General features: G+C 35.3%; 1 long non-coding RNA gene across 1 annotated transcript in view; it reads right to left on the bottom strand.

Annotated features, from left to right (window-relative positions):
- Positions 1-20,422, bottom strand: part of LOC131857148 (uncharacterized) — a 31,293-nt gene extending 10,871 nt beyond the window's left edge. The window contains exon 1 of the long non-coding RNA XR_009358569.1: positions 20,121-20,422. This is a non-coding gene — a long non-coding RNA (uncharacterized LOC131857148). The remainder of the gene's footprint in view (positions 1-20,120) is intronic.
- Between the last annotated feature and the right edge of the window lie 3,967 nt (positions 20,423-24,389).

The raw sequence follows: 24,389 nt of genomic DNA, 5'->3' as shown, positions 1-24,389 counted from the left end.
TATCATCAAACTCATGAACATCACGCTAATCACTGTCCAGATTTCCAAAAAAGTATGCAAGAACTAGTTGATAATGGAACTATTAAAATCATCTTCTGCTAACAACTCTTGTCCTACATCTCAAGAGACAAGACCTAATCCCATTGATGACCAATAGAAATTAGCTACTAGAATCTTTTGGAGATTGAAGTATGATAAGAACGTTGTTTCTCTTTTCATTAATATTAATCATAATTTTAAAGATAAGGAAGGTGATGCACGTTGTCTTTTTCATCATAGTTATTCTCATTCTCTTGGAAAATGTAACACATATAAAACATTTGTTGAAGACCACTATGATAGAGCTCACATAGCTCTTACAACCGATCTTGCGCCCTTCCTTGGTGAAGAGGTAGTGACTTAGCACTCCATTCACCCTCCATGTTGCTCCTCACCCTATGGCACTAGCAGTTAACTTAATTGGGGGCTCTTTATCATAAGAGGTGATGCTTTTTCAATTACAAACATCTTGGGGCAAAAACATAATTTCTTCTTGTCTCTATCCTATTCCTTCTCTCTATCCAAAATTTCACTATTTCCTTTAGGGGTTGCATTTTTCATGTTGTGATATCCTTTCTTCAATGGAATGGTATGTCTCTTATGACTAATATATCCTTAGGGGAGTTTATGAGCCTTCATCTAATTCTCTCTTTCTCTTTGAAGATTACCTCTTCTTTGGAGTTGCATTTTACATATCTTAATGTCTTTTCTTGCATGGAATATTCCTTCATGCAAGTACATTGTGCACTTGGTTATGTCTAATCTCTCCTTAGAGTTTGTGTAATTCTTATCATTGTCCCTACACTTGTGGGGTCATTGATCTTTCTTATCCTTTCCCAAGGATCCACTTTTCCTTTGTTGAGTAGCATTTGCTTATAGTTTGATGTCATTCCTTGTGTGAAGTAATTGTTTGCTCAAGGATTCTCTCTTATGCAAGAGGCATGTATCCTTGACTACAATCTATTTTACCCTTGGCAATGTATATCTATAATAAACATACCCCTCACATTGGGTTGAAAGTGTGTCATCCTTCATCAAGAATCCTTTTCACCTAGCAATACGAGGAAGGCAAATATTCTTGTCCTCCTTCTCTTCTCTTGGTAGAAGATGTTATGTTTGTTCAAGAAACTCCTCTTGGAGGTACATGTCTTTTGAGTGAAGATCTCTTCTCCAAGGATCCTCTTTACACTTGTTTCAATATATCTCTTTTCAACTATCTTATCCTTGCTTGTAAGAGTACTACCTCTTTAGCTTGGATGTATGAACATTGTTTCCTAAAAGGATATCTCCTTTGTGTTGAAGGTGGGTATCCTTGCTTCTAGCTTCCTTAAGACATCAACATAGAGCTATGTTGAGAGATAAATGAAGTCTCTCATTCAATCATTTATCATATCAATAACTATGATAAAACCATCAAGCAATTGAATCATCCTTGATAGTCATTCTATATTTGTATATGATCAAACTATTGATTAAATCATACTACGCATCTTCCTCATGTTCATCTATCTAATGAATCTTGTATCTAGATGAATATCGATCTAACATAATGATGACTCCGATTAATATATTATTATCGGATTGCATTAGATCGGGTTGCATATTATATCAAGGTGCATATAGTATATATCAAATGCATATCGATTAGTATTGTGTTAGTCTACACCGATAGTTATCGGTTGTCAAGGCTAACACACTGATAACTATCGGCTGTTAGCATTGACAACCACCGATATACTATCGGGTGGTAGCGCTTGGTAAGATGATCTTCGGTTAGACTCCACACCGATTGACATTTACATAACATGCAGTTTATTAGTATTAACAATAAGACACGATCAAGTAATGTCTTGATCGGTCATGATCGATCAAGGAATTGCTTAACCGTGCCTTGTTTGTCATATACTTATAGTAAGTGGCATTCGTGAGATAGGACATAGAAAAAATTAAATGTTCCTCTCATCTGCCACAAGCAAGAAGATAGTCAGATATATACAATAAGAATAATACCAAAATTAGATAATAGAATATAACTTAGATATTGAATGTAAATTGAACATCATTTACATGGTATCAGAGCTATAGTTAAATCGAACCTGAGGCTGTTCAATTTTACGTAAAATTCAAATCAAGTATATATTCAACATCACAAACCTATCAATGGCCAGCGCTATCAGATTTGAAGATAGACTTGCAGGAGGTGACAATTTCTCTACATGGAAATTCAGAATTCAAATGATACTAAAAGATAACAAAGTTGAATCATTCGTAAAGACTGAATCCAAAGAACCTAAGACTGAACCTGATCAAGCAATTTGGAGAGAAGGAAATGATAAAGCTATCAAAATAATAGTTGATGGGGTAAGGAACAATATTATGCCCATCATAAAGAAACACGAATCAGCCTTCAACATGTTCAAAGCACTTGAAGACGCTTTTGAGATATCCAATGCCAGTAGAACCTTGGCTCTGAAAAGAGAGATAAATCATATAACCATGATGAAAGGAGAATCAGTTAACGCCTACTTCATGCGGATATCGAATTTAAAAGATGAACTAGCAACCCTTGGATATGAGATCCAAAGCAAAGAATTAACCCTCATTGCTTTAGATGGGTTGCCTAGTATCTAGGAAACGTTTGTCCAAGGCATCAGTGCAAGGGACAACTTTCCAAAATTTGACAGACTAAAGGCTAACTGTCTCCAAGAGGAATCAAGGCAAAATAAGAAAGGAATCAAACAAACGAATATAGATGAAGATCTTCAAGTTCTAACTACGAACTCAGACAAAAAGGGCAAGAGGAAGCAATTCAGGAAGAGAAAGAGTCATCATGGCAAGAACTCTCTCAAGAAGGACCTATCGCCAATTCAGTGTTACAGATGTGACAAATTTGGGCACTATGTTGCTAAATGTCCAGAAAGAGCTAAACAAGCCACATTTGCCAAATCAGGAAAATCAAAAAGAGAAGAGGACTTTGAGAAGTATGTGCTCTATTTAGCACTCACACATCAGACATCAAACAAAGTGAACTCCTACGTAATCGACAGTGCTCATCCAGACACATCAAAGGATTCAGAGAAGTACTAGACTTTATGAGAGAGGAAAATGATGAAGAGGTAACCATCGGAGATGACTCCACACACCCTGTCAAAGGAGTTGGAAACTACACCATCAAACTGAAGTCAGGTGTATCACTACAACTTGAAGGAGTACTTTATGTTCCAGGCATTAAAAGGAATCTTGTCTTAATATCAACACTAGAGGACAATGGATACAGAGTGACATTCATGGACAACAAAGTGTTAGCTTGGCCAAAGAACTCATCTATCAAGAAGGTTAGTACAATTGGTCAAAGACAAGGCTACCTATATAGCTATGCACAGAACCAAATCTAGCCCTAATTCATGAAACTTCAAATATGAAATTTGGCATAGAAGACTAGGCCACCTAGACTTTTGAGCTTTATCATCAATGGGAGATCTTGTCACAGGTCTACCCTAAGCTAAAGAAATGTCATTCAAGGGTATGCACAGGATGTGCCCTAGGCAAAAATACTAAAGTGCTTTTCAGAGTAGTACTAGGAAAACAAGTAAAGTATTAGAATTAATTCATTCTGATGTATGTGGACCTATGTCTGTAAATTCATTAAGGGGATTTTTGTACTATGTGATATTTGTCGATGACTAGTCTAGGAAAACCTGGATCTACGTTCTGAAATGCAAAGAATCAGAAGAAATCCTTAATAGGTTTGAAGAATTCAAATCATTAACAGAAAACTACTCAGGAAACAAAATTAAAACCCTTAGAACTGATAATGGGGGGAATACACATCAGAATTATTTAAAGAGTTTTGTAAAAATTCAGGGATTAAGAGGGAGTTAACAATATCTTACAACCCTCAACAAAATGGGATAGCAAAAAGGAAAAATAGGACAATCGTTGAAGCTGCCAAAGCTATGATTCTTGATCAGAATCTAAACATCAATCTTTGGGCAGAAGCAACCAGCATTGCAATATACATTCAAAACAGATGTCCTCACTCCCATCTTGAAGACAAGACCCCTGAAGAAGTCTTTACAAAATCAAAACCAGATTTAAGTCACCTTAGGATCTTTGGATGTCCAGTGTATATTCATGTACCTAAGGAGAAAAGATTAAAATTAGAACCCTCTAGAAAGAGAGGAATCTTTGTAAGATACAGTGAAACCTCCAAAGCCTACAGAATATATATACCTGGCCAAAAGAACATTGAACTAAGTAGGGATGTGATCTTTGAGGAAAACTTAGCCTTTAAAAGAGCCCAAAGCTCTCTAGATCATGAAATCCCTATTCCCAAACCTGGCTTAGATAGAGATCCTACCCCTAAGCTTCAAAGGGAGAATCCTGAGGAAACTATGAGTGAAAATTTAAGTCCACCTAGAGAGAACCTCAAGAAAAGACCACTATGGGCCACCAAAACTGTAGAAGAAGATCAAAAGTTTGCTGCTCCCTTAGGAACCTTCAGAGAAAGCAAAAGACCTAATAAATTTGCTGGCTATGTTGCCCTTATGAATGACCTCTCTAAAGCTGAACCAAGCAATGTATCAAATGCACTTCAACATCAAGTATGGAAGGATGCCATGTTTGAAGAGTATCAATCCATTATGAAGAACGATGTTTGGGAGATTGTTCCTAGACCAATCAAGAAATCTGTGGTTTCATCTAAATGGTTGTTCAAAATCAAACATGTTGCAGATGGCAGTATTGAAAAACACAAGGCCAAATTTGTAGCTAGAGGCTTCTCACAAAGGGAAGGAATAGATTATGAAGAAACCTTTGCACTAGTTGCCAGGTACACCTCAGTAAGAGTTGTATTAGCCATTGCAGCAGCAAAGGGATGGAAGGTACACCAAATAGACATTAAGAGAGCCTTCCTAAATGGCAAGATTTCAAAAGAAGTCTACCTAGAGCAACCTGAAGGTTTTGAAATTCATGACTCAGAGTCTCATGTGTGTAGACTCAAGAAAGCCCTCTATGGGCTCAAACAGGCTCCCAGGGCATGGTATGAAAGAATAGACACCTATCTCTCAGGACTAGGTTTTTCCAAAAATGATGCAGACCCTAATCTCTACAACAAAAGAAATAGAGATGACATGCTAATATTGATCTTGTATGTTGATGACTTATTAATCACAGGAAGTGATCAACTTATAAAACAATGCAAGAATGATCTATCTAAAGAATTTGATATGAAGGACTTAGGATTCCTTCATTACTTCCTAGGATTAGAAGTGTGGCAGAATTCTGACAACATCATACTAAACCAAGGAAAGTACACTTTGGATATTTTGAAGAGATTCAGAATGCTAAATTGTAGACCCATGACCTCTCCTATGGAAACCAACCTACATAAACTCAAAGAAGCAGCAGCAGAGTCACAACCCACTGATTCTACTCAATACAGACAGATGATTGGATCCCTGATGTATCTGGTAAATACAAGACCAGATATCTGTTATGCACTCAATGCTCTAAGTCAGTTTATGTGTGAACCAAAGGAGATACACCTGGTTGTAGTGAAGCACATTATGAGGTACCTACAAGGTACTCTAAACCTTGGTCTCAAATACAAGAAGGCTAAGATAGACTTACATGGATTTATAGATTCAGATTGGGCTGGAAGTGTAACAAATAGGAAAAGCACTTCAGGGTGTTGTTTCAGTCTAGGTTCAGCTATGATATCTTGGATCAGCAAGAAGCGGCCTTTTGTAGCTCAAATTTCCACCGAGGCAGAATACATTGCAGCTTCTATGGCTGCCTGAGAGGCAGTGTGGCTCAGGAAGTTGCTTGTAGGGTTGTTTGGAGAATCTATGAAACCTACCATTATTCACTGTGACAATCAGAGTTGCATAAGACTTTCAGTAAACCCAATGTTTCATGACAGATCCAAACATATTGAGATTCCATACCACTATGTGCGAGATATGGTAGATAGGAATACAATCCAACTGGAATATGTTTGTACAAGAGATCAAACTGCAAACATTCTGACCAAACCCCTTTCCAGAGTGAAGGTTGATCACTTCAGAAAAGGTTTAGGTATGACAAAAAGGTAAATTGCTTTGTAATCTATATTTGAAATATCCATAAGATGTTTAATGTGTAAACTTCTTTGTCATGTTAGGACAAATTTTTGGATTCTATTCCCTGTGTTCACATCTAAGAGGTGACGATCTCTCAAAATAGTGAACACTTGTATGGAACATTATAAGGTGACGATCTTATAGTGTCCACACCAATTATCATGTTGGATCAATGGTATGTCATGGATGTGCCATGATTGTGTTGTGATAAAACACTTGTATAAAAGTGTTAAGTACACTTATCACAACTAGGATAAGGTGAGAAATTAATTTTTCTCATGTGATTATCCTTAAGTATTGTGCGTAGGCAATACTGATATCACATGCTTAGGTGATATCCTGTCAATTGCAAGATTGACATAATGAACTCTAGTATCACGTGTATAGGTGATACTTCATACCAAATGATTAAGTGGTGTGATTCCCATGAATGACTAAAATGATAACTATCAATTAAATTATGATGCTTGAATATATTGTCTACATTCGTCTTACCTAGCTAAGAGGGAGTGTTAATGCATAATAGCTTCAGTAAGATAAATGATTGAATGAGAGATAAATGAAGTCTCTCATTCAATCATTTATCATATCGATAACTATGATAAAACCATCAAGCAATTGAATCATCCTTGATAGTCATTCTATATTTGTATATGATCAAACTATTGATTAAATCATACTATGCATCTTCCTCATGTTCATCTATCTAATGAATCTTGTATCTAGATGAATATCGATCTAACATAATGATGACTCCGATTAATATATTATTATCGGATTGCATTAGATCGGGTTGCATATTATATCGAGGTGCATATAGTATATATCAAATGCATATCGGTTAGTATTATGTTAGTCTACACCGATAGTTATCGGTTGTCAAGGCTAACACACCGATAACTATCGGTTGTTAGCATTGACAGCCACCGATATACTATCAGGTGGTAGTGCTTGGTAAACACCGATGATCTTCGGTTATACTCCACACCGATTGACATTTACGTAACATGCAGTTTATTAGTATTAACAATAAGACACGATCAAGTAATGTCTTGATCGATCATGACCGATCAAAGCATTGCTTGACTGTGCCTTGTTTGTCATATACTTATAGTAAGTGGCATTCGTGAGATAAGACATAGAAAAAATTAAATGTTCCTCTCATCTGCCACAAGCAAGAAGATAGTCAGATATATAGAATAAGAATAATACCAAAATTAGATAATAGAATATAACTTAGATATTGAATGTAAATTGAACATCATTTACAAAAACAAACTCTTACATGAGACGCTTCATGCCCAAAACTAGATGTAACATTTATATGTGTTATATGGGGTGCACATTCTCAAAACCAAAGCAAATAAACTCTTACACAAGATGTCTTCGAAACCAAAGCAAATAAACTCTTACACGAGATGTCTTCAAAAACAAACATATATTACTCTTACATGGGGTTACACATTCTCAAAACCAAAGCAAACAAATTATTACTCAAGATGTCCCTGATACTAGACACACACCTTTGAATTTTCATTACATGTCTTACACAAGTTGTTACATGCTTGAAACCAAACAAAACAAACTCTTATATAGGATGGTTGACACCTGAAACCAGACATCACTTGCACACACGAACGAGGATGAGTGGAACTAGAAAAACATAGCTAGACTATTCCTACTCTCCTCCCCAACATAGATCACCTAGAAAAACACATCTAGAATGTGTATCCATTTCTTCTCTCATTCTTCTTCTCATGGATCACCTAGAAAAACACATCTAGAATGTGTATCCATGCTTTATCCCTTTCATCTCATGAGCTCATCGCTTTGCTATTTGTATTTTATGGATGATGTGTGCTCTTGATTTTTTTAGGTGATCACTTGTGTTCTTGTGATGGCATTTTCAAGAATGATATTAGTGGTTGAGACATTTTGATATCGAGGTCTCTTCGGCTCGTTGACTTGGGGTCTTGTTTTTGGTTTTTAGCTTTTGCATGTTTTGTGTTATTTTGCCTTTTTGTCTTTTTTTTTTCTTGTTTTGTGTGACCTTGCATGCGATTGAGTGAGTTAAGATCCTAAGATTGGGGGCTTGATTCTTCAAAATTAGTGCAGTCTTATACTCCTTGTGATTGTGCTCCTAATTGCTCCTCTCTTTCATCTCTTTCATCTACTTTACCGTGAGTATTTGCATAGACTCATACTCCCATTAAAGTGATGGCTAAATGTAGCATCATAAATTATCCTCGTGCGAATTTACACCTCATGTTTGTGCCCCTATTTTAGCATTTCCTGTCCTCATCACCTATCTAGGTTTGTTTTGTGCCTATTCTCCAGTTCTGGTGTCATTTACACACATTGAAGGAGTCCCTGGTGGGGTACCCTTCTCCTTGAGACTTCATTGTGGTCCCTTTTTGAGAAGGACCATAGCGCCCAGTGTTATGGTCCCTCTAAGTGGGGCCCAATTTTGAATTGAGCCAGGGGTCCTATCCCTTCAGTGGGAATTCATCTTCATGGTATCTGCATGATCGTTTGAGGTTGGCCTAATCAATAAATTACTTAGATACCCCTAAATAAATACATTTGATCAACTTAATTCCATCCATCAATCTCCAAACAATTCTAAGACATTAAGCAATCAATTCCTTGCATCCATGAAACGTTCAACATCAAGTATTTTCAAAGATCTTTAAGGTTGCATATTCTTCATTCAACCATTGTGAGGCAAAATTACATCATTCATATGCAAGCATTTGTACATGTGATTAGGTTTTTGTCATGTTCATGCTATTTCATTCAACATATGTGATTACATTTAAGAAGCAAAGCATCATCATCAACTATTGCAGATCTGAGGTATATCTTTCCGATATTTATTTTAGTATTTACATTATTTCATTCCAGGTTAATTCCTAAACAGGTCTTTGACTTGGGCAAACCCCTATTCCCAACCATTTTCCCATTTTCACTATGTGCAAGAACAAGTACAGAGTTGCATTTAGGAGGATAGACAATATTTGCAGAGACGAACAAGTTCCTTTTTTTATGGTAGAAAGTTTAGAGGACCATGGCGACCACCATACAATCCCGACAATTTAGGTCAAATTTCAAGAAGTAGATCTGAATCATATTACTTTGCTTAGATCTAGTTTGTGGCTTAGTGCAATGAGTATAGCTCACTGTTTATGCCCGATCTCTTCAATATTCACTCATTTACCCTAATTTCAGCATCTTCAACAATTCAATTTAATCTAAAGAGGATAAATTCCTATCAAGGAACTAGGAATCTGATGAGAATCTTAATCCTAGAGAAGCTAGATCTATTAGATTCTCCTCCTCCTTAATGTAATGGTCTTACAGCAAAAAATTAATGGATTTACACATTCTTATGGTGAAACCCTAATTTTCACCATAACAGATTCCTTCACTCATTTCTCATCTTCACCTATCTTCTATTGAGATACAAATTTGCTTGAGGATTATTCAATCACCCCGAGCATCCATCACAGATTTCATACCTTGACTTAGGCATTTATTGTCCAAAGGTTACATTGTGAAGCCTTACTCAATGAAGAACTTGACTCCTATCCATTACCCAGACACTTTGACACAAGGAAGTTGAAGGTTGTTTGTTCATCCTATCCTAAGACATAGAAATGTTGACTTGATCACATCCTAACAATCAAAGGCTCTGCATCTCCTCACAAGAAAGAGGCTAACGACGCCAAAACATTACCAAGCTAGACAACTAAGCTAAAACAACTACGCTAGAAGGCAAAAAAGTGGAGGTCCCCATTTGGAATGGGGTGATGTACTAAAATGTCACAACACGATATATAGCTAAGTTGCACCAAATGAATGAGGCCTTGGTGCCTTTTGAGAATTGAAATCCAGCTGTCCTGAAACTAACATGTATGCTCTCATCTTAATTTTTTATTTTTATTATAAGGGTAAAATAGGTTTTGAAGGAATCGTAAAATATTTAATAATAAATGAGACCCAACACAAAAGCCAAACAACCTAACCAAGTTGCCTCACAACACATAAATATGACATACAACCCAATAACTTCAAAACATTAATAAAAGATCACCTAGCCAACACCTTATACTTATTTGACATTCTCAACTCTCAGATCCCGAAACTCTAGAAATCTTGCAAATGGTGAAATAATTATGAGGATTATGTGTTGTATCTTTTATTTGCATGTTTTTTTTATTTGCCATATTCTTTCTAATGATAATCATCCTTAAGTTGCTATTAAATGAAAGAAAGATCTCTTAAATAATCTATTGCTTATAATCTAACAAGAAAATAATACTCTCATTCAAAACCTTTGCCTTATATTTTTTTAAGATAAATAGCATTTTCCATTTATATGGTGTAGTTATTACAATATTATTATAGATTTTTGTAAATCTTGTATCTAATCATTACATTGATTGGAAGAATTTATAGGGAACTTAAAGGCATTAAGTGGGCTATTCAATATTGTTGTTAATGATAGTGTTTAACATTTTATGTTCTAGATTTAGGGGCAGCCTTTGAAAGAGAGTTGATTCTTTGTTTTTGATTAAGGAAAAAATAAGTTTCTAGGGGGACTTGAAACCCTCAGTTTTTGCAGGGAACCAAAACCCACAAACAAAATACTACAACAAGATAAAACAAAGACAACCAATAGCCAACCCACAACCAACCGCTAAAATGAAAGCATTAAAGAATTGGCTATAACAATCAAAAAGTAAAATCCATCAAAACCAAACTACTCAGACAATGATGAGCAAAGGGTTTTTACAAGCTCCCTTAACCTTAGCAATTGGTTTTAATAAGGCTCTCACAACATGAACACTTGCAGAACCATAAAGATAAAGTGTAAAGAACTTACTGGAAAATACCGAACCTCCCAAAAAATGAAAAGATTCAAGAGGATTAGAGGGTTTTCATAGGCTCCCCCAACCTTCATCTTGGATTTTAAAATGTCTCCCAAAACCATCTTGCAACAATCAACAACAACCCCAAAACAGTAAGTCCTCACCTTTCCTACGAAGCCCCTCTCCACCTCAATAGGAACAATAGAGGAAGAAACTTCCAAGATGAAGAACCATGCTCGATCCAAGTTTGAGTTCAAGAAATCAAAGACAAGAAAATCCCTGTCAAAGTAGCTTCCAACCTCTCCTAAAAAGAAAATCTCCACCTCCATAGGGGACACCCCACCTCAATAGGAATCCCAAAAGGGGAAGGAAGGAGTAGAAAGAGACAAACCCCATGAAGCCACAAGAATAAACCTCACCTCAATAGGGGCAAAATCCTCCTCAATAGGAACCACATGAAAATCGACCAAGGGAAGATCAACACAAGCCCACTCGAAAAGAAAGAAAGCTTGCATACTCTAGGCTCCACCAAAACCGAATACAATCCCAAAACTAGAAACATCCCAAAACCAAAAATAGGGAACAAGAACAAGTAGAAGGTGCCCTAGAAAATTAGAGGCAACAACCTGACTAGGGAATGGAAAGACAAGAAGAGGAAAATAGAAGCACATACCCTTGAAAATAGATAGGAGGCAAGCCCAAAGGGGACAAAGAAAGCCTCACTCACATCAAACAAGGACAAGCCCCACCATGAACCCAACCACAAAACAAACAACAACCACCACACCCTACTACACCAAAACCTCCACACCCTACTACACCAAAACCTCCACAAGAGAACCATGCACCATATGGGATAGAGGAAGAACTCGCAACCCTACCCCCCCCACCCCCCAACCCCACAAGCTAAGGAAGGAAGATCGACCCATAAGAGACTCCAAAGTTAGCCACCAAAGGAAAAAGAGGAAAGAAATAAAGAAACCCCTTGGTCAAAGGAGAACAACAAGCCTGGTCCACCAAGAAGCCCTTGCAACCCCTGTCGACCCCTGCATAGATTGAAGCCAATGCAACACCAACATCCTTAGTATGCACAATAGTTGCAAAAACCAAAGAAGGTCTAGAAATTTTAATGCCTTTTCCTAAAAAAGAAGAAGGTGCTAGAGAGGAAACAAAGACCGAACAAACAAGAAAATGACACCATGGGCCAAGACAACAACAACAAGCGCAAGAGGGGAACTCAACAAAGCCAACACTAGAATAGAAAGATGCAATAGAAAAGACTCCACTACGAGCAAAGAGAAAGGGGAAAAACAACCCATCTACAACACACACCCAACGTAGAGACACCACACAAAACCCCAACCTCGCTACCCACCAAGTATAAAACACAAGCCCTAGAACCTACTACGAGGAAAGGCTAGACACACAAAGCCATTAAATCATCCCCATCATCATCTTCCTCCCCATTCTCATCTGCAGTCTCCCCTACGACTGCAATCCCACTTGAAACCCTGACTCTGACCCCTCTCCCTAGTTTGAAATCCGTAGTGGTATAATATGAGTTGATTCTTTATTATCACTTAAAGTAAAATGAATAATTGACTTAAAAGATAAATTAAATTCACCAGAAATAATTTGTAGAATGGAGTTAAACAAAAAAGTTGAATGTAAACCATCCACAAAAAACAACACATGCTCTATTCTTTTTACACATCAACCCTTTGCTTTTTGACAATGTTCCTCTACCCAAAATGATATGCTATAATGTAGAATTAGTTGTGTTTAGTGATGGTTATGAAGCAAATATTGAAAAACAAAAAAAATATAATATTGATTATGTATGCAAAGTCCAAATTTAACCTCAACAATATTCTATTTTGATTTCATGATATTATGGACTATAGTTTCCACTCATACTGTTATATAAGGATGGAGTAGTGTCATGCGCTATTATTATTTTTCAGTTGCATCTTTAGAAGAATTGAATTCCTTGGCAATTTTAACATTTGGGAGCCTTTGCTATAGCTATAATTTAAACTAAAACCTCTATTTGAACCTTGCATCACCTTTGACTCAAGAGAGATTATTGATGCACCTGATAGACCATTATACATTATTGCAAAAATTAAAGGAAAGCTCTCACGAGAAGTGCTCATTGATCAAGTATGTATGGTGAATGTTATCATTCAAGAACACCATTATACACAACAATTGTATCAAGATGCCTATGAGAGATTTGATGTTATGATTAAGGTGCATAATGGTTTCACTTGTCCCACTATAGGTTCCATCACTCTTCTTGTTGAGGTTGGTACCAAGTGCTTAGATGATACCTTTGCTATTAACCCTACCTCAGACCAATTTTGTGTGAAGTTGGGACACCCTTGGATCAATACCATGAAAGCTAGCCCTACTACCATCCATAAATGTTTAAATTTCCATCACAATGGGTGTAATATCAGGATCAATCAGAATCTTTATCAAACCTTAACAAGATGTGGAAAGTTCACCCTTGATTGATTTTAACCTTAAAAACTTGAACCTTTGCAGCCCTAAGAAGATGTCCTTTTCCTATCTTACCAAAAATTCAAACATGAAAGTAAACCTAAGGGTTCTTCACCGTTGGATATTCCTCCTTCAAATTTCAGACCTAGAATCCTTCCTACTTGTCCTATTTCTCCTATATATGATACAATTCCACCTCCTATGTCTTATAGAGAAAAGCGCCCAACATCATATATCTCTCAACCTAGTGAGGTTTCTTTTGTTCCTCCTAAAAAGGAAGAAAAGAAGCCTACATTGATTGATTCCTAACATTCACAAGTTTCGAGTTGAACCAGGAGAAATCGTAGTGTGAAAGACCATCGACGAAGATGCTATGCTAAGGCTCATGAGCTTGCTTCTCAAACCGTTTCCTCCCCTAAGCCATTGAATGTTGACTTGGTTCCATTTTCCCAACCTTCACTTGACCCTAAAGAGGAGTTTTATCTTAATCAACCATGTCAAAAATTAAAAGTTATCTATGCAAAATGTGTGTCTGCTTCATCTCTTTTGTGCATTAAAGATCTTATTGTGGTTAATTTGGATGATGATGTTGATGGTAATAATACGGATACTAATGATATGTAATGATATTATTGAAATTAATCATGAGCTATCTTCGCAATTTTCAAAAGCATTAATCCTAGTTTCTAGTGAAAAATAAAGTGATTTATCATTAGAGCATGGTCATCGTTTGGAACTTGTAGTAGCTGCATCTAACATGCTTGTTGTGGCTCATCTTGCATCCTGTCCAACATCCCTAAATGATGTTAAACAAGATTGGTAGGGGGTGATTTGCTAGATTAGCCCCAATTGTACAATGGACTCTTTTGTGTGTTTTCTTGCATGTGATATGGTTCCCTTGTGATGTGATTCTTGATGTGTCTTTGTGTTATGTTAAGCTCTCTTTGGATGACCTTTGTTGCTTTGTTGGTGCAAGGTAACAAAGCAACCGAACTTGTTGTGAGATTATTCTATTTCTATCTCAATTCCTCTATATGTCATAGTCATGCTCTGTTGTAAATGTGCCTTTGTGTTGTCTAATTGGAGATGATGCAAAGCATTGAGATCTCTCTTTCTAATCTCTTTCATGTTGATTGGCCAAAAAGACTATTGTTCATCATATGTGCTCTTCTTCCATTGTGCTTGTAGTTCCACTACCTTTGGAGGATGAGGTCAATTTATTACAATCATAGTTGATATACATGATTTGTTTGATGTGTATACTGATCCTAGTTAGTGGGTCCCTTATGTGCTCTCTTTTTGTCTTATGCTCCATCACCTTTGATTTGTCTTTGCTTGAGGGCATTTCACTGTTGTTGTGTGCTTGTCTTTTGGATGTATGCATGCTACTTAAGAGAAATTGCTCTTGGTAAGATGTATGCAATCACTTTAACATTGGAGGCATACACTTTGCTCTTTGCTACACTTTCACACCACAAGGATTGGTTTGTACACTTCAATCACACACCATGACATGTTTGGTGTGCGTTGCAGCCCCCATTTTGAAATCGATCTTTATTTAGATTACTTTGCAAACTAAGAATTTGTTTTGTAGTCTTCATACACCAATTTTGTAGTTCAATTTTTTCTTTCCCAACATGACTCATAGTAAGCATAGCCTTACTAAGCTAGGAAAGTCATATCCCCTTTTTTCTCTATTTTCTTCATGTGTTGCTCTTTTTATCTTGATATTAGATTGATTAAATCCCCTAAGGCTTCACCTGTTTCTTACATTTTTAATATCTTGATGAAAGTTTTTTCAATGTTATTGTGTCCTTTAGCAAGCTTATGAGCGTAGGTTCATAATCCTAGTAAAGTGGGGACTAAATGTGGCATTGTAAATTTATCCTTATATAATTTTACACTCACTTGGGACTCACTTTGGAGTTTCCTCCTTCCATGCCCTGATTTTGCTCAATTATGCTCACATCAACATCATATCTTCAATCCTCATTTTCTTCTCCACTCTTTGGTCTTTGATTTAGCCCTAATGGACTAGTCGTGGGCACCTAACACCCTTGACCTCCTGGTTAGAGGTGCCTAGCACCCTTGTCTGGAGTAAACGAGCCCAATTTTGGACCCTTTAATGGTCGTAAAATTTGGGTAGGAATATATTTCCCATGCCGGCCTTCTTTGTAATTTAAAACACATTTTGTGGGGTGAGGTATAAATGAAAGTCTTACCCCCTCATTTGAAACACCTCTCAATTATCCCTCCACAAGTTTTCAATTAGACTTTTTGAATTCAAGTGAGCAAGTAATTAAGCATTATTAGAGTAGTGAAGGAGAAGTCAAGTATTCATATTTCAAGCATTCAAGATAGCATCTATGATCAAGTTCTTATGAAGAAATCCATACATTCCTACATGACAACAACAACCTTTTCATGAAGACTTCAAAGCAAGATTCATAAAGGTATAACATTCCAATTCAGCATTTCAATTTTAGATCTAGCTTCTACCTTATCAAGGCATGCTTTCCATTTTATTTTAATTCATTATAGGGTTAATTCCAAACCCAAGGTTTGACCTAGGCGAACCCCTATCAACCCAACAACATTTTTCCTTTTTGTGTTTGTAGGTGACAAGATCTTAAGACAACAATTATGGATTTGAAGAGCAAACAAAGGCGCATAGAACTTGATTTTGTAGAAGTTAAACCACTGGGTTAAGTTCACCTAGCATTAGTGTCTGATGCTTTTTTGACGAATTTTCAGGGAGATACTCAAAATGACACCCTGATTTTACAACTATTTCACTTTTCTATGTTTGACAATTTAGGACAAGAACACCTAGCATATCTAAACCAGATTTTTTATTCCAGATTTCAACCACGGGTTCCTCTTAGCTTCCCATTTCCATATCTATGCTTCATGACTGCATATCTATTCTGAAACTGCTTGTGCATGTTTATCATTGTCAATTATGCATTATCAACCCTAGTTATTGCATTCAATTTACCTCATTTCAATTGATCATTTTCAACTCAACTCAAGGAGTACTAAATTCATCTTATGCTCAGCCCCTTTCCCATCAAATTCTAGGTTGAGCCAATTGATTTCATTCACCTTCCAAAAATAATTACTGAAAATAGAATTGATTTTTAATTTGCATGCATAAACTTGTAAACCCTATTTCCGCCTTTTACACTACCCAAAACCAACTTACAACTAACCAGGAAAATAACTAACATTTACTAATAAAGATAACAATTTTATCCTAATTGCACTCAGGGCGAGCATGTATTGTCTAAGTTACTGATGAAAGTTTGCCCCTTTTTAATAAAAAAATTCGAATCTCCTTGAATCCAAACTCATTCTTCCATCCTGATGACTTTGAATACTTATCATGCTGACTGTATTTTTTGTCAGCAAATATTAATATCAGTGAATGTCTTTGCCATTCCGAAGTTGCATCAACATTTTTTTACTTCTCAATGTATAAAGTAGTTGTTTAATCATTGTTCATCACTTGGAAATTATTCCATTGTCAGATTGTCTTTGCCTTTCTTAACATTTCCAACCATCTCTTTTTGTTTAGATGACCAATCTTTCCCAGATCATGCAGGACTCACTTATCGACCATTATGATTATCTCCATTATCCTATATTGGTTTCACTCCATGCAGTCTGCTATCACAAGAGGCCTTATTATTGATCTTGATCATTGCTTAAATAACTCCGATTGTAACGCAAACAACAATCTGCTCTTTACACATATGCTACACCTCGACCAAGATAGCAACCATAATATTTTGTCCTACATATATAGGGGATCTCCCCTAACTCTACGTTTCCTCGACCACCATATTAAAAGTTCATTGTCCCTGAGCCCATCAGCAACTACCTCACAAAGGCGGCGCTGTTCAACATATTTGGCAGAGAAGTTAAGAAGTTAACGAAGGTAGGTAAGTTTGAATCTAAATTTTGAAAATAAGAGGTAAGTTTTCTGTTAAGGACGGCAAAAGACAAAAAGGAGAATGTTGTTGCAACAAATAGTTAAAATTTTCTGAACAACAGTTCTAAGAGAGGATTGTTGCAACAGCAACAAATTTAGTGAATGAAGAACAGAGAGTGCAGTGCAACAGTAGCCGGCTCCAGATGAAAGAAGGAATCAGCATGTAACTCCAGACAAACAGAACAACAAAGAGTTCAGCACAGCTCCAGATAGTTTTAGGAGTTAGTGATCAATTGCAGCTCCAGATTGCTATACATGTTTTGATTGAAATCTAAGTATGAAGTACTTTGTAAATATCATTTTATGATTATTAGAAAAGTGTAATTTATCTCCAGCCATCTCTGTGTTTTGTGTCTTATTTATATTGCCAACTGTTTGACAAACAGAGCAACAGTTCTGTACATTCTACATTTTGTGTTTTATTGAGAATTTAACTCCAAGAACTGATATCGAAACATTGATTTCTGTTTTATTTGGGAATAAAATCCATCACAATGCAACCTGACTACCATCGAATCTTCTTCACCTTTTTTCAGATCCATTTTCTATTGCTCTTCGCTGATAGCGTCCAATGTTGAAGGTATTTCAAAGCACCTTGTATGAATGCCACTCTGTATTTGCAAACTCAGTTGCATAATTGTCCAAACTAATATAAATGTCGAAGAATAGAGCAATGTTATAGCTGGAACTGATAATGATAATGGCTAGAAATAACTTAAATGCCTCTTCTTATCACGCCACTGCTTGGGCTCATCTTCCATGGAAAATATTAGTATGTATATAAAGACATAGATGGTGTAGATCCTTCTTGGGTGGCTGCACTTGTCCTATTCCGAACCAAAAACTTTGACAAACAATGAATACAAAACTCGGTGACAAAAATAATTGCCTCCTTGGAAAATAAACAACACCAAATTCAGATCTGCAAATAATATTCATACAAAGAACAATGCAGACATCTCTTTCTCAACCACCTAAAACCACCATAAAAGCCTTTCATTTTCATGGAGGCATCCTTCAATTCTTTTATCACGAATATATATATTGAATATGAACGTGAACAGAATGAAGTGAAAACTGTGAAAATAATGAATACAATAGAAAGAAATAGAAATGCAAATGGATGATGGATGTTACAGATTTTTGCATGGTTTGCACTATACCTTTGTCGACTAAATGCGAGAATAGTGGATGGACATCAATTATTGTTGCACATAGTCTACATTGTTTGGTTGTTGTATCCACCACTTTGGAGGAAAGATGAATGAATGGAAGGTCAAAGAGGTTTCATGGGACATCTTCTCTGATGTCATAATGAAATAAAGAAACAAAGAGCAAAAGATCAAACAAACAATTCAATCATTCATTTTAACACATTTTGAACCACCTAACAACTACCTAGAAACTTATCTCTACATAATCATTTATGTTATTATTTATTATTCAATAACATATGTTAAACACTAATTTCTAACAATAGTCATTGCACTGCTGAATAAGAATTAAATCATATTCAATAGAAAATGCCATTTTCATAATACAAAAATATGTCAAGGAGAACTCACCGAACAAATCCATCTTTATCCCTTTTGAGGTCAATTGAAATATAATCAGTTATCTTTTTACTTAAGAATTCTTCTTTGCTAATAAGTTTGACAGAATTTGACAGCAGAACATGCAGTTTTGAAGGCTTGAATATTAAACCCCATATCTGAATACACACCGATATATAAAACGAACACCATAATCCATATTCAATTACCATGTTCATAAGGATGTTCTAATATCTATATTAAAAACCTACCAATATTATTGTATGAATGTTTGAAATTCTTTTCAATTAAAAAAAAAAACAATTCAATAACTGTCTTCAAACAAAAAATCCTATCTCAGAGATGCATCTCCATCCCCTGCCGTCACTGACCCAGAAACTTGGGGATGATAGGTTGAAAGGTTTTAGAAAATAAAATGCATTTGACTTGTCTGCAAATAGACACGTGAACTATTTGACTAAATGCCTCAAAGATATATGTCCTCCTGAACTGCAATGATTGCAGGAAATGTAGAAAAAAAATTTGTTGAAAAGAATTTAAAAGCATTCAAACAAATTCAATTTAGCAGGTGTAGAGCCGGACTCAACAACGTTTCCAAGCATCCTTCCTGCTTGTGCCAAATTCGGAGCTTTGGAACAGGGTATGGACATTCATCAAAGCATAATGAAAGGGAAAACAATGCGTGGACATTCATCAAAGCATAATGAAAGGAAAAACAATGCCTGGACATTCATCAAAGCATAATAAAAGGGGAATCTATGTTAGATGTTATGGTTACTACTGCCCTGGTAGACATGACTGCAAAATGTAAAAGCATAGCGAAGGCATGCGAAATGTTTGACAGAATCCCTCAAAGAAATGTGTTCTTTTCGACTGCCATGATTTATGCACAAAATGGATTCGTTGAAAATGCATGTCAAAGCATGTTGCAGAAATTTGGAAAATATGTACTATGCTTATTTAACAACCGCAATTTTTCAAAAGAGCTTGAAAGTTTTAATCTACAAAACAGAGAGAAAAATGATAATAATCTAACCGTGCACATGATCATCAAAGCCGAAAGCGAGTCCAGTTCAACAATGCCATGAGTGTACAGGTAGTCTTCTTCATCGTGCACGTCTTCCGAGCCTTTGGAAGCTTCAGGAATTACAAAGCAAAGAGTCATGGATCTTCTCACTGAATTCTTCTTCGGTGCGGGACATGGTTTTTCCGTTTGATTTGTTTTCTTTAAATTTTTTTCCACCTTGCGGACTTCAAATGTGTATTTTCGTTTAATTTGTTTTCTGAACTTTTTCCCTCTTTTCTTGATTTGACAGCGCGGACGTTTGTATTTTAAACAAGAACCTCGATTTGACAGCGCGGACCTTTGTTTTTTAACCAAGAACGGACATTGTAAATTAAAACTAGGCCTAGCAATTGCACCTGAGAGGCCGGCTAACAAAATTGGTATTATTTCGCATATCTTTGTAGAGTACATAAAGTCAATTGATAGATCATTTAGTAAATGATGTTGTTTGTACAACAAAGGTATCAATGGACAAGTAAAGGGATTCAAACATGATTGAAACAAAACCTCTAAATCATAAAAATCATATAGATTCATTATCAATAGGCTTATGTTATGTTGTAATAAGGAGAGAGACATAGGGATAAAAAGTAGGGGGGAGAGTGAGAGAGATAGGTATAGAAAGAGGAAGATAGAGATAATAAGTGATATATAAAGAGATGGAGATAGAGAGATTGAAGCTTCTCATCTATTTATTGATGAACCTAAAAAATTGCCATGTAAACTTAGAAACCTTAAATGTAAGAACAATCAAGTTTGATTTCTTAATTTTAATGCTTCTTAATAGTTTAAACAATTCCTTTAAATGTTATTTTGAAAATCTGTTTAAAAAAAAAAAAAATAGTGTTGTATTTACATGTTCCTTTTTTTTTGATTGACAGTTTAACATGTAATAATTCTTTTTTTCATAGACCTGAATTATATATATATATATATATATATATATATATATATATATATATATATATATATATATATATATATATATATATATATATATGTGTGTTTTTTTACCATATTATAAAACTAATATAAATAAATAAATAAATAACAAAAAAATATCACCATGATTTCGGTGAAACCGAACCCCTGTGAACACAGTGGACGGCGCAATTGTGCCTCCACTGTGGTTGTTTACAGTGGACGGCTTGGGACCGCCACTATGGGAAACCACAATGGACGGCACCGAGTCCCCCACTGTGGGCAACCACAGTGGTGGTGGCTCCCGACTGCCACTGTGTTTATCCACAGTGGACGGTACTCAGCCGCACTGTGGGTAAGCACAGTAACGCCCGGGGGAAACCCCCCCCACCGCCTCCTCCCACTCCCGCGAAAAACCCCGGCTCGGATCCCTCTGCCATTTCTCTTTCAGCTCCGCCGAGTTTTAAAGCTCAGGCCACCGCGGCCGCACCTGCACACACACATACACACTCATAAGCCCTAACCCAATTTTCGGGTTAGGGAAAAATGCTAATAGATAAAGAAAAAAAAAAAATGTGTGTATGTTATAACACACAAGCCCTAACCCTAGTTTCGGGTTAGGGCAAACACACATAAGTTTTAAATAAAATTATGTGTGGGGTGGGTGTTTAAAAAAATTAGGGATAGTTTGTGACATTGGTTGAATTCTTTTATAAGTAAATAAATAAAATAAAGAAAAAAAAAACCCCCCCTTTTCCTCTTGGAATATATATATATATATATATATATATATATATATATATATATATATATATATATATATATATATATATATATTCTTATAAATATATATATGTAATTAAATTTTATATTTATATGGAATCCAAATGGTTACTTGTAAATTAATTAATGCACTTTTAAATTATTAAATGATTGTAGAAGCATTTTAATAAGAAGAATTTAAAACTCTTGGGTAGGATAAACCCTTGGGAAAACAAAATGAAATATGTAGGGTCAAGTTGGCCCTTTTAAATTTTGAATTTATAAGGTATTTTATTTTATGAAAATTTTATCTAATAGGTTTGTTTAATCTAATGACTAGGACAATTTATTAGATCCTAGGTAATTAAAGAACTATAAGATAAATATTGATCATTTAAATTTGAGATTAATTGTTAAGTTTGAGATTTTAATTATGTATTAATGGAAGACAATATTTATTTTGTTAGAGATTTTTAATCCGCTTGTAACTAATATGTTTTATTTTGCCAATTGGCTTAGTTGTTTGATTCACTCAAAACATAGTTAAGAACAAATGAGTTGCATTGTTTTATTAAGTTAGTCGTACTAGGTTAAGTATATTTAAAAAAAAAAAAAATTATTCCGTTTGTGCCCAAAAGCTTGGGCATGACACTTGACTAGTGTTTGGACAATTAAGTTTTAATGGCTTATATTATTTAGGGTAAGTAACAGTTTTTGGTCCCTCCCTCCTGCCTCCTACCTAATTTATCACCTTTCACCCTTATCATTTCATCTCTCTAAAAGATTAGTCAAAATATTGGATTTCTTATACATTAATTTAAATAAGATAAATATAAATATTTAATATATTAATTATATCTTATATAATATGTATATTGAAAAAATAGTTAAATCATAAATATTTTTAAATATATAATTATAATATAAATTTTCTTTAAACTAAATATATAATAAAATAATTGATATAAAAGATAATAGAATACACCACAAAATATTTTTAAAAATATCTTTAAGAAAGAATCCTTTTGAAATAATATTTTATAATATTAAGGTACATCGAAAAAAGAGCTATTACTTCATCTTCCCATGCGGCTGCTTAAGTCCATTTTCTGCTTAATTTTAAGCTGCTCGAGTATTCCCATGCAAATTTAAAATTGTTGGGAAAGGATAATTTAGAATCTTTTGCTATTTTAGTGGAGCAACTACTATTTAGGAATTGAAAATAACATCATGTTCCCATGTGGCTGCTTAACTCTATTTTCTGCTTAAATTTAAGCAAATAAGTGTTCCCATGCAACTTAATAATTGTAAAAAAATGTATAATTAAGAATTTTTCCCTATTTTGGTGGAGCAACTATTGTTTAGGAATTAGAAATAAGCTATGGAACAAAAGGGGGGGCTGGAAATAAGTGGTTGCTTATTAACAAAAATGTCACATAGCTCCACAATTTTCTTTCCCTCTTTTTTTTAAGATTTTATTTCTTTTTTTTTTCCAAATTTTAAGTGCACAAATTAGTATTAATGTTATTAATACAAATTTAAGATGTTTTGCTTAAAAATAAACAGCAAAGATAAATATCCATGAGGTCAACTGCTTCACAAATAATCCCTAAAAATATTAAGCAGCGGCTGCTAGCCAAAATAAGCTAAGTAGCCGCATGGGAACATGCCCTAAGATGTGGGAAAATAGGGGGGCTCGAAATAAGCAGCAACTGTTTATTGCCAAAAATGTCACGTGGCTTCACAAATTTGTTTCCCTCTTTTTTTTTTAATATTTTATTTCTATTTTTTCTTGTGTACAAATTATTATTAATATTATTAATACCAATTTTAAGATGTTGCTTAAAAATTAGCAAAAAAATATACTCATGGGGCCACTAGCTCCACAAATATTTCCTAAAAAAATTGAGCAGCTATTGCTAACCAAAATAAGCTAAGCAGTCGCATGGAAACATGCCCTTTGTTGTTTTGTTTGGTTAAACTTAACTTTTAAAATAGAGGCTATGAGTTTAAAGTGGTCTCCTTTTGCTTAAATAATCTCCCAATCTCATATGCATTTACCTAAGCTATAGCGAAGACTACCCATCGTACAAATATACTTGAAGAGAAGGGAAAAATAGTGATAGTCAACGGGTGAACAAATGGTAGGGAAAAAATCGTGAACGACAAAATACAAAATTCCAAGATAAATGATCGGATGGTTGTGGACGTTGCAATAGTCTTGCATGCCCCTTAATGAAATATGGACCCTTGATTTGAAAAATCAATCGATCCATTTCAAATAAAGAATGCTTTCAGCAAAAGATAGTAGGGAGGAATCGGGGGCGGGTGAATCTATTTATTAATAGGTAGACACACATCAGAGGGAGATATTCTAGAAATAGCACATATGTGTCAAGCAAGTTCATTCCCTAATTTCACAATGACAAAGCATTTAGATACACTAATACCTCTCAGTTCATGAAATTAAATGGTGTTTAGCATCAGTTCAGTCAAATTTTTTAAGCAAACTGCTCTGCAGGATCTAATTTTAAGTGCATATGCTCGCAGTTACGC

The sequence above is a fragment of the Cryptomeria japonica genome, chromosome 7, assembly GCF_030272615.1.
Source record: "Cryptomeria japonica chromosome 7, Sugi_1.0, whole genome shotgun sequence".
Taxonomy (NCBI): domain Eukaryota; kingdom Viridiplantae; phylum Streptophyta; class Pinopsida; order Cupressales; family Cupressaceae; genus Cryptomeria; species Cryptomeria japonica.
This window is presented reverse-complemented; position numbering and strand designations above follow the sequence as displayed.